Genomic DNA, 9976 nt, shown 5'->3' on the forward strand with positions numbered 1-9976 from the left:
TGTTTTTAGCGAGTTTGGACAAACGCATTGAAGCGCACATTGATGACAAGATTTTAAGGATTTCTAGATATGTAGATAATTTTTTTGCAGTAGCAAAACGTGAAGACCACAGAAATGAGGACCTAGTTCATCAAACTTTAGACCTTTTTAAGTCCTGTGCCCTGGTTCTGAATTACACCGATGAACTTGAGAATAACGGTAGCCTACAGTTTCTTGATGTTCTTTATTTCATTGGTGAATCACACGCTTGCCACATGTACCAGCCAAGGTCTATAAAAGAAATTTTGAGTTTTGATTCGGACCACTTCAAAGTGGTTAAAAGAGGCATTGCTAAGACATGAGTTCTTGCGTCTCTAGAAAAGTCCTGCTCGCAAAAGATGCTTGAAGGTGTACAAAAGCAGGCTGGTCGCCGGACTAAGGCAGGTTTTCCTATAGAACTTTTGGCATCGGTCACTGAGAGCCTGATATACATGATAAAAGCTGGGGATCGTACGCATACGACTGAGTGACAAGCTCATGAACGGGCTAGATGCGTGGCACTGCCCTATGTTCACCAGCTTACGCACCCCATGAAAAAGGTAGCCATGAAAGGCAATATTAGGGTTGTGCCTACTGCACCCAACAAACTCTGCAAACTATGCTGAGTTGTTAATGATGTCTCTAACGGAAAGCTGCGATGCCCCATCAAGCATGGGACGTTATTTTTGGCCTGCAGGACCAATGTGGTCTATCGAATTCCGCTATCTTGCACAAGATGCTACATCGGCCAAATTGGCCGTACTTGGCGGCACACTGCAAACAATGTAAACATAATGAAAAGACTTGCACCCAATTTTTTGAGCTGGCACGTGTGATAAATGTAAATGCGGACCACGAGGAGCGGAAGGTATTGGAAGCCTTTCTTATACACGTCGAAAGGCAACCGTGCGTTAGCAAACTGAATGTTTACGTTTCAAATAAACAATTGAAGTTCTTGAATCGGGAAGTGCCATCATGCATGCGTTTTCATAGCTGATTTTTTGGCACCTGATTTTGACATATACATTCATGGTATTTTCGAGAATAAAGTCAGTTGATGTCTAGCGCCTGTCTTGTCTTCATCCCGTCGTCTCTGTTTTTTTTTTTTAGCGCTACTACTTAGCTCCTTCAATCTAAACACCAACTAGCCCAGCTTTCTGCCTTAAAAGGACAGAGAATACCGAGAGAGCACGACCGTCTGTGGGACCAAAAGAGGTGATGTTTAGGATCAGCTCGACAAACCATACTAAGCAACAAAATACGCACACAAGATGCCACAGACTGAGAAGCGACGAGGTGCTTCAATTGTTAAAGTACCTTTAAAGCGCATTTGCACGCTTAGACGAAGCATTGAGCTGAATGTGAAATCACTGACGTCATTGAGATCCGTGTGCACTTGCAACGGGGGTTCAAGAGTTTAAGCAGGTTCATTTGCTCCCGTTAGCGTTAGGCGTTCTCAGTGCTTGCAGAGCTCTGATCGGCCCTGTCGCGCAGGGGGTCGAGGAAAAGGTCAGGAGTGAGAGCACTTGTAAGTACAAGTGACGGCGCGGTCATAGTCTGTTAGTCTCGGGCAGCGCTTCTTGGATGTGCAGTGATGCAATTCAGTCACAGGCCTTCTGCTCTTCTGGTGCGCCTTAAGCTCAGTACATTGTAGTTGGCTGGTCTACAGCAGCTTCAAAACTCGTCGGAAGCGTAAACTGGCGCGCAGAACTTTCTCATTTCTGTTTTTTGTATCTTAATTTCTCCTGGTAGTGGCATATTAGGTTTACAGTCCCAAAGTTGCGAACAAGGCTTTGAGGAATGCTGTAACAGAGGGCTCCGAACAAATTTCGACCGCACTGAGCACTTTGAAGGGCACCCAAATTGCACAGTACGCGGGCGCCTTGCGCTTATGCTCCGTGGAAACGCGGTCTTCACCTGGATGGCACCTGCGTTCTCGGGCTCAGCAACCAATGACGTAGTGCTACCTACCAAAGCGCATTTAGTTTGAGAGTACATAGGCAGTGTGTCATTTCATAAATTCCATTTGAACATTCGAGGCTTCAAGTAACGCGTCCCCTTCACGTCAAGCTCGACATGAGTGATTCCAATAGCGTGACAAGATTAACTGCTCAGTGTTTAATACCCCTGTCACACGGGCACTCTAAAGGCACTTTGAACTAATGCCCCTTTACACTCCCAAAGGAGCACTACTTCAAGGGAGTTCGTCCGTGCTACACGGTCGCGGAACGACCTTCGCAAGAAGTTTTTAGCGCCCTCATCGGCGAAAAGCGTTATTAGAATTGCAAACCTCACTGCACATGTAAATACAGAAATGTCACATTTTTTTTAGTAAATTAGTTTTATAACCGTATTATGTTAAAGCAACGCAATTTTAACTGCAATAATGACATGATTTTCTAAGTACAGAGCATAACATCACAGTGCTGGCCACACTGAGGCCAACTCGCTCAGTCTGGCTGCAGGTTCACCGCCACTCGTTTTGTCGACGCACACACACAAAAATCAAGCCCGAAACTGTATAAAAAAAAAAGAGCAGTGCAGTCTCGACGTGCGATAATCGTGGACGAGCAGTGGCGACCTGAGTCTAGTGGCGACAGCACCGCAGATGTGACGAGCTGCTCTCCGTCGCTACTCGCTGCAAACAAACAACATGGCCGACATGGTAGCATATTTACCGTGGATACCGTGACGCTCGTATATCTGGAACGAGAGTATAGCGTGGTGACACTGCGACAAAACAAATTATCTTATATTTTAAAACACCACTAATCTTATGAAGTGAATTTATAAAATAAAAATTGAACGTTTCTTTTCTCAATTTATTTATGCTGTTAACTCGCTGGGAGAGAGAGTACTCCCTTGAAGCCTCAAAGGACGAACTCGAGCTGCCTTGTTTCGAAGCTCCTTTGAGCTAGGTGTCCTTTGGAGCGTCCGTGTGGCAGCGTGCGTTCGTCCTTAGAGTAATGGCGAATTAGTTCAAAGTACCTTTACAGTGTCCGTGTGACAGGGGTATAAGTCGGACATCAAATTTCTTTTCTTTTTTTTTTACAAGCAACTCCGCTGTAAAACTTTTGAATTTCGAGAACAAACGTCGGCTCAGGTGTATTTCCTCATACTGAGATACAAAGAAACGCAGTGACGCAGGGATCCATCAAGTGCCATTTGCACGCCTGATCTTGCTAGGCAGGCAGCAAGGTTATCTTGATTTCCGCCTGTTACAATGAAACAATATCAAAATCTGGGCAAAAAAATTGCGACATCATGGAGTTTCTGTTCGACTCAAGCTCATGCAGGAGGCAGATCAGCAAATATGTTCTTTATTTTTGCTTCTATAATGTTTCTGCGAATAAATTATTTTACCTTATAAATAAATCTTTTATCTTAGAACGGAGGCAACAGTAAAATATTCTACTTTGTGTTATGCTCAAGAATTTTTCCTCGTAGATATTTCTTTACTAAAATTCAGTAGAAGGGAGATTGAATGGCCGTCTCTCAATTTTTCCAGCAATTTTACACGTTTTTATTTTAGGTGATTGGTCGCGACTGAGTTGATCGTTAGACGCTCATTGTAAAATGTGCCCTGAAGTATTCTTGACTAGACACAGGGGAAAGATACAAAAAACAGACCCCATACACCACTGGATTACCAAATGATGTGGAGTGTAGCCGTAACGGGGCGCACCAAATCTTTTTCAAAAATACGAAACCGACGCTGATTGTTTTAATGAAGGCACTAGTAAGACAGCACAACCAACGGAAGCTCGCCGACCAGAAGTCTCGACCGTAAGAATCTTGAGATGTTTTCAGTAAGACGGCAAGGCCGACTACAGCGTAAAGCACTTTCCCGAAACCACTGGCCAAGTACCGAGGATGATCATTAGAGTGACCGGCAGGGACAGGGAACTGACAAAAAAAAACCGGTGGTTGATTTGCGTAGTTTGGCCAAATGCGCGTTAGATGCGTAGCACTTCGGTTTTCACTTCGATTTCTGGTGTTCGGATTCATTGTTAACAAATTGAAGCTGTTCGGTTAAAAATACTGGTTTAATGCCCACATATGCGGAGTTGGAGATTCTGTCAATTGATTTGTTCATATCGGAGGTTGTGGCCAAGTACTACGCCATGGTTGCCAAATCCTGTTCTGGTGAGGGAGTGGGTTCTCGATTCTGGTCACTGATATCAGGCCGCACCCCAGTCCTGGTTATTCAATGCTATCGACATGCTGAGGGACGTGCATGCGTACTCCCGTTTCCAAAAGTAACCGAGCGGCAGGTTTTTTGCTTCTCAACCGTATAGTGGAGCCTTTACGACACTCCTAAAGACCAAAAGGTGTCAAAACGTGAGGACAAGTGTCGACCTTAACTTAAACAGAATCAAGGCTCAAGGGCTGTCATAAGTGCTTCGCTGCACGGCTAAGAAACCACCGCTTCCCGGCTACTTTTGGCAACGACGCTACCTATGGCCGAAATTGCAAAATAGCTAGCGCGCTAAAACAATTATAATCCGTGGTTTTTAAAATCGTATATATTAAAGTGCAGTTTCACTTGTAGAAATGCTTTACTGAACCATTATACCATGAAATTCGACTGGCTATTTTGATATCCAGACTTTTTTGTTTCGGAGTGGTACTGTAGGGGAGAATTTTCAGAGCGACAGCTGTAGGTGCCTCATTACCTCAGCGCACGTCGTCAGCCTTGCCCACCAAACGGAGGATTGAGAAGAGGTGCAGGTGAAATGTATCCTTCCCACACCCTGGCCCACAAGAAACACTAGATATCCTCCCGGTGCCTTCTGTTCCTTGCTTATATTATCTAACATATTTTTGCACAGCCAGCCATTTCTTGTTTGTATTTGTGAAATGCTCGGCGTCGTCATCCTTGTAACATATTACTCGAGCAGTCTGTGCTCACGTGCTGTGACACCACATCTCATCGACGTCACGCGACTAGTCATGAGGTGTCACTGGTCATGATGTGTCATGAGGTGTCATGTCGTAATGCCTCACGCGATTATCCCGTGGTCACGAATAAGTGTGACATCACGTCTCGTTGCCGTAACGCGACTCGTCACGTGGCGTCACATCGCCGGTGACACCTAAGCACCGAGGAGCCATCCGAGCCTGCTCCGCTTAGGTGTCATCCGAGTTTTTCATTACATCGCTAATAGCAAAAGCACAAATCACAAAATCATGAACACATTGGCTCGCAAAATTCAATAACGAGGAAGCATAATCGCAAAGAGGAGAATAGCACCCACAAGGAGCATTACAATGACAGCAGCTGGGCTGAACAGTTTCCATATTTCCTATTGATCCGGTTCTGGTACGTCTATGAACACAGCGGCGCCACCCCCTTCAGAAACAAATGAATCCTCCGTTCATCCTCAATCGACGTGTCGTCCTGTCTCGCCAGGAAGGCACCCATTGGTCGGTCGCCTGTCGGAAACAGCCATCGGCTGGGGTCAAAAGCACCCCGGGCGAACTCGTGTCGATTTCCATTGTCGTCGCTCGCTTCCAGTCTTGTCACCGACCTTGAAAGCAAATCTTAAAGATTTCAAGTCAGCTCTTCAGTGAACATTTGGGGGCCCGTTCGCGCCTTGTGGCTTCCTACGAAGGGATATCGAGTATGTTTGAAGACCATTTCCGGACGCAATGTGCGAGCTTTTGAAATCTCTGTGAAGGCGGCATATTGGGATGTTGGAGATGCGATATTCACGATGAGGTTCTCAATTCGGAAAGGTTTTCATAGACACTCTGGGGTCGAGGTTTTGCAGTGATTTGACTAAGGACGCAGAGCTTCAACAAATAATCACTGACAACAAATAAGATGTTTGTTCCATATATTTCATACCCCGTATAGAATATGCACAAGCTACCCCACGCGTATGTTAGCTGCATACAAACAATATGTTTTTCAATAAAAACCCAATTTGTTTAGTATTTGCTCCCCACCAGTAGCATTGATGTCGTAATGCCTCACGCGATTATCCCGTGGTCACGAATAAGTGTGACATCACGTCTCGTTGCCGTAACGCGGCTGGTCAGTTGACGTCACATCGCCCGTGACACCTAAGCACCGAGGAGCCATTCGAGCCTGCTCCGCTTAGGTGTCCGTAGATTTTTTTATTTACATCGTTAATAGAAAGAGCAGGGAGAACTGAGCTCGTTAAACGCATTAATGAGGCAGGACAATCGCACAGGCACCTTTATTTTAGTAACTTCCAAGACTCAAGACGCCGCACTCATGAGTGGCATTACAGGGACAATGACACCAGTGGCAAAGAACCCTTTCGAGATTCGCTATTGATAACGTTCTGGAACGTCTATGAACATCGCGGCGCCTCCGCCGTCTGGAACACATGAATCACCCCTCCATCCTCAATCGATATGCCGCCATGTCTCTCTACGAAAGCACCCATTGGTTGATCGCCTATCGGAAACAAGCGATTTGTCTGCGCAAACGGACATCGACTCGAATTAAAAGCACCCCGATATAACTCGTGTCGATGGCCGTTGTCGTCGCTCGATTCCAATCTCTCGCTGCCTTTGGAACAAAATCTGAAAATTTTCAAATCAGCTTTTCTGGCAACGTTTGCGGGCCCAGCTGCTAGTCCTGCCTTCCTGAGAAGAGATATCGAATACGTCTTAAGACCTTTTCCGGACACTATTTGCGAGCATTCCAAATGTCGGAGCAGCAGCTATATTTGTGGTGCTGAGGCGTTGATAATTCATGATGAGGCGCTCGACTCAGCTTCTCTGAGAGAAAATGGGTTGCAGGTTTTATAACAATTTCTCTCAGGTGCAGCCGCAACAAACCAGCAATGACATTATAGAAGATCTATATATTCAAGCAGGGGGAGCAGTTGACGAAAGGTATAAAGGGCTTGAACTTGACCTGGTATATAATACGGTCAGCAAGTGTGGCCTCAGGAATACATAAAATGGAAGACTTCAGTGAAACCCAAGCCAATATTAAGCAGTTTAAAAGTGTAGAGGTTTAAGAAAAAGAAAACTATAGATATAGGATCAGTTTCTGGCTGTAAAACTTTTTGGTGCGTCTTCCTCTCTATCTCTTCGCCAAACCAACTTCCGAGCTTCTATGACCAGATTCTTTGCTGCACAAACTGACCTCGACACATCAGCTGCGGTAATGTTTAGCACAGTATGATTACAGCTACAGGTCTATAAATCATCATCCCTATTTTTTCCATTTACGCCCAATGCCCGGCCTTCTAGAAAAGAGCTTATCTGGATCTGTGAACCGAGCTGTTGTGAAGGTCTTAGGCACGGCTAAGTAGACAAGCAATCACTTGCCTCATGTCGATGGGTATTGGGCCGGTAAATCAAGATAAACACGTCATTAAAGAAATAAAATGCAGAAATAAATTACAAGCGAGAATGTTTTAATGTGAGTAATGGCGAGGAGATTCGCCAGGAACGTGCCGCTGGGCTGGCGCTGCAGACTGTGTAAGGTGGAACGAGCGAATCACAAAAGAATGAAGAGAGTTAACATGTTATAATGAAGGAATAATAAAAGCGATTGCCCAGACTGTGTCGAAATATACACATGCGCGTGCCCATAACACCCACAAATAGTAAAAAGCCTTCATGAATATACGGCCGAGGTCGATCTGGCGCATATTTTCCAAGATAATCAAAACTTTTTCGTCTAAATTTGCGTAACAAAATTTTTAAAGGTTTTATTTTATTTGCGAAAAATTGGCCTTAGTGACGAAAGCTGCAAAGGAGGACGGAATGTCTGTAGGGTCAGACCGAAAGTCAGGAAGAGGGGGGGGGGGGTAGGAAAGTGTCGCGGCGCCGCCTGTCCCGAGATAAAAATTATCTGCCGGGAAGCTTTCTTTTTCTTTTTTGTTTTTTTTTTGGGGGGGGGGGCTTAATACTGGAGTAGCCACATTTTCAGCAAATGCGTTGTGCAATAGGGAACCGCACAAGGAATAAGTGAGGCTTGCGCTGCATGGAGTTTATGCACGGTGAGACACTTACTGACCCAACGCCTAAGCGGGTTCAGGTGAAGGAAACGACGTAGAGCTGAGTACAAAGACAGAAAGCATCAATTACGATGAACCAAAAGGTTAAAACATAATCATGAATAGAAAATGTACTTTTGCTTTTCGTTAGATCATACATACATACATTCACCTCCCAAAAAGAAATAAAGTTAGTTCGTCTTGCAAAAAAGAAGGGTAGGGGTGCAAGGAATGAAGGGACGCAGCAGAAAAAGGACTGACTTATTGTCTTGCGGACACGGGTAAACGATAAGCGTAGGAGGACTGAAGGAGGAAAATACAGTGATATTGACTTGCAGATATTTCTGCTTTATTTCAGCTTTTTTCACTTTCATGCACATGTGCGTACAGAGGCAAACAGAAAACGTCATGGGTTTCTAAGGTTAACTACGCCTTACGAAGCGGAAAATAGCAGGTATGGTAGACGCAGGCTACTAGTTCTCTTCGATGGGGCTCTCATGAATACAGCGTTCTGCGAAATTTTCGCGGGGAAAGGCCCGATTGCAACAGGACCGAGTGTTGCATGCATCTACTGATGCCCGCACGGCCCGCTGCCGGGCAAAAAATATCTAGCCAAGTCTTGTACCAGCTGCGGCTACCCTATCGCGGCAAACTTCTTATAATCTGATCCGCCGAACTAATTTTCTGCCGCCCCCAGCTACGCTTGACTTATATTCGAATCTAGTCGGTTGCCCGGAACGGCCATTGCTTAGCTTGCCTTCGCATTAGATGCCCTGCCCAAGCACATTTCTTTTTGATTTCAACTAGGATGAAATTAGCTCGTGTTTGTTGACTGGCACAATCGGGTCTCTTCCTGTCTCTTTCGTTAAACCGACCATTTTCCTTTAGATAGCCCGCTGCGCTGTTTTCGGTTTCAGCTAGCCTCTTTTTGTTAGCCTTCACGTCTCTGCCTTGTATATGAGCAACGATAAATACGTCTGTTATATACTTTTATCTTTAGACATATACGCAAACTGCCCTTCATGATCTGAAAGACCTATTAAATATATTCCACCTCACTTATTCTGGTAAGGATTTCATTGCCGTGGTTCAGACCTGCATCGCTATCTGCACTAAGCAGATGTATTGCCTTGCCATTTCTAGCGCCTGGCTACCAATCGTGAACTGCTTTTCCGTGCACAGACTGTTCAACTTTGCTCTCATTTTCTGCATATTAATTTTAGGCCTACCATTCTTCTTTCCGTATCTAAGTCATTGGTCATGCTTCGAAATTCGTCCGCTGAATTACTTTCCAAGGCAATGTCATCAACGAATTGCCCTTATTAAGGTGCTCCCGATCGACATTTATCACCAAAGATTCCAGGTCAATGTGTCTGAATACTTTCCTTAAATATGCGGTAAATAGTATTGGAGAGATCGTGTTTCTCTGCCTAGCCCCGTTCCTTGTCGTGATTTTATTATTTTCTTTTCAGAGGACAATGGTAACCGGGCAACCGCTGTAGATATCTTTCGTTTTTTTTACATATGGCTCTTCTATGATTCCGCAATTTCTACAATCTTTTGATTGAGTTAAACGCTTTTTTGTAACTTATGAAGATTATATAGAAGGGCTGAGTTCTCTTTCATCTTATTAACATTGTGATGAAAATGTTATACTGTCGAGTGGTCTTACGAAAGTCTGTTTCGTTACTCGGTTGATTTCGTGCAAGGTTCTCCTTGGTATATTACCGAATACCTTGCAGACAATGAACAGTAAACTAATCTTCCCCCTGTTTTCATGTTATTGGCGTCCCCTTTCTTTTGAATTAAGAGAATGTTAGCCGAGATTACGCTTGCCAGATTACGCCACACTCGAGGTAATGGAGCATTACGTATACAGGGTAGCCAGTTTTTCCACCACAATATCGCAACCGTCCTTCAACAGATCTGCTATTACCTGATCCTCAATAGCTGCACTGCTTCTTTGCATT

The sequence above is a fragment of the Amblyomma americanum genome, chromosome 8, assembly GCF_052857255.1.
Source record: "Amblyomma americanum isolate KBUSLIRL-KWMA chromosome 8, ASM5285725v1, whole genome shotgun sequence".
Taxonomy (NCBI): Eukaryota; Metazoa; Arthropoda; class Arachnida; order Ixodida; family Ixodidae; genus Amblyomma; species Amblyomma americanum.